This window comes from Pteropus vampyrus, unplaced genomic scaffold (assembly GCF_000151845.1).
Source record: "Pteropus vampyrus isolate Shadow unplaced genomic scaffold, Pvam_2.0 Scaffold23, whole genome shotgun sequence".
Lineage (NCBI taxonomy): Eukaryota > Metazoa > Chordata > Mammalia > Chiroptera > Pteropodidae > Pteropus > Pteropus vampyrus.
The window spans coordinates 3,457,105-3,459,266 of record NW_011888804.1 but is presented as its reverse complement, the minus strand read 5'-3'; the positions used below and the strand labels follow the sequence as shown (position 1 = coordinate 3,459,266).

The 2,162-nt window shown below is 41.0% G+C and overlaps 1 pseudogene; it reads left to right on the top strand.

Annotated features, from left to right (window-relative positions):
* Window positions 1-1,716: 1,716 nt before the first annotated feature.
* Window positions 1,717-1,836, top strand: LOC111737045 (annotated as a pseudogene).
* The last annotated feature ends 326 nt before the right edge of the window (window positions 1,837-2,162 follow it).

The window sequence follows — 2,162 nt, the reverse complement described above, 5'->3', positions numbered from 1 at the left end:
ACCTCAGGATTTGGCCTAGATTTGCTCTATCAGCTGGTACTTACACAGTAAAGAAAAAAATGATGTGATATCTATCAACAAGCATTTTTTGACCATTTATTGCGTGGCAGGCTTTGGGCAAAACTTGACAAGAATCATGTCATTCCATGCTCACCACGAAACTCTCATTTTAATAATGGCATTCTTTAGGCAAGAAAACTGAGACTCGGAGAAGCTAAGTGTTTTTTCCCACACAGAGCACACAACTAATGAGTCGGAGAGACAAATGTGAACCCATCACCCAGCTCCTAACCACATCTCCCTCCCAAGTTTCTACTATGAAGGTTCGTTTAAAGCGTGTAGTTCCAAGGGGCCAAGGAAATGACTCGGAAATCCATCATGTCCTCTTCCTCAACAGGGCTTCGCATATGCTGTTCCTTCTACCTAAATGCTCTTCCTTTCCCCTTCCCTCTCTTCCCAACAAAACCTCTGCTAGTGAAGAATTCTGTAAAGGAGGGACTGCATCTGTTTTTGCTCATGCCTCTATTCACAGCCCCCAGGGCAGCCCCTAGCCCATCACGGGTATTCTCTGTATATGTGTTTAATTAATTGAGAAAGTGAATCAAATAACTAAAAATATAATGTCAGAATCCAGATTAAAAATATGAAGACGGGGAGATGTTATAAAAAATAGCTAAGGGGGTTACAAGTAATTGTCTCTAGGGATGGACTAGGAGAGAAGCAGAAAACTAATATTTTGTTATAAATATAATTTGACTTTTAAACTATGTGCTTGTATTACTTCAATACATGTAAATCATAATAATTAAAAGTAACTGCTTTACTAAATTTTTTAAAAAAATACAAGAAGAAAAATGCAAGAGAGAGAGAAGGCATTTTCCAAATGGAAAGAGAATCGAGGGAAGTGGACGAGTCAGTGAAAAGGCATTTTGGAGGGCAATCCATGAAGTTCAAAGGATCTGGGTGCCCGCCGGCTAATTCTGAGAAAAGTAACCCCTGGGACGCTTTGTTCTGAAAGTTATGATGTCTTAGCCTGTTTGCTGGGTACACCCAGCCCTGTAGCCATAGCCACACCTGATTGGATCCAGAATCAGCGCCCAAGCTAAAGGCAACCAATCACAACACGAGAGGGAGACAATGAATGAAGCTCTGCCCAATAGGAGAGCTGCATATTTCATGATGGCAAATCCGGCCAATCTGACCCTCTCTTAGAAAGTATAAATATCAGGGCAGGAGTCAGTTCTGACCTTTGAGATACACAGGGGAATTGAAAGAAGCTCTCTGTGAAACTGTATACAAAGTGTGTGTGAATTTCCCAGGCTCTATGGCTTTGGTCAGACTATCCAAGGAAGCTGTAATAAAGAAAGGTTAAGAACTAGTAGATAAATATGGGGGTTTGGGGGGAAGATTTCATGTAAAAATCTAGATTTCCAATTTTTCTCTCCAAGAAATACAATAACACTGACCCTATCATTTCTCCTGGTAATGACTACCCAGAGCTGAGTTCAGCTGCTCCCTGTAGAGGGGGCACGTGTTCTCCAACCCACCACTCTTGTATTTGCCTGGCTCAGCCTGCTTCACCTGTGGACATTTCACGCCTGGATGCTTTAAGCAGTTTAATTTGCAACTCCTAGCTGTCAGAAAGTGGCTAATTCAGACTAAAATGTGAGTGGCTGTTTTCTTTTCTTTTTTTTTTTTTTTTTAATAGGAACCTACTGCTATGGCCATGCCACCGTGAACAAGCCCGATCCCATCTGATCTCAGAAGCTAAAACAGAGTTGGGCCTGGTTAGTACTTGGATGGGAGACCACCTAGGAAGACCAGGTGCTGTAGGTGTAAAAATAAATAAATAAATAAGAGATTATAAGCTGACAAGGTCCTTGCAATCTGTGAGATCAACCAAGGGTTGCCAAATAGATATAGATAGATAGATAGATAGATAGATAGATAGATAGATAGATAGATAGATAGATAGATAGACAGACAGATCGATCGATAGATAGGAACCTACTGATCTCTAATGATGGAATCCATAGGAGACATGGTTCTTTTTTAGTTCCTTTCAAACTATGTTTATACTGCTTTCCCACTTCAGGTGGACCCAAAGGACAGAAATCCAGTTCTAGGCATTCTACTTCCAAAACACTTGTGTTGACCTTCCC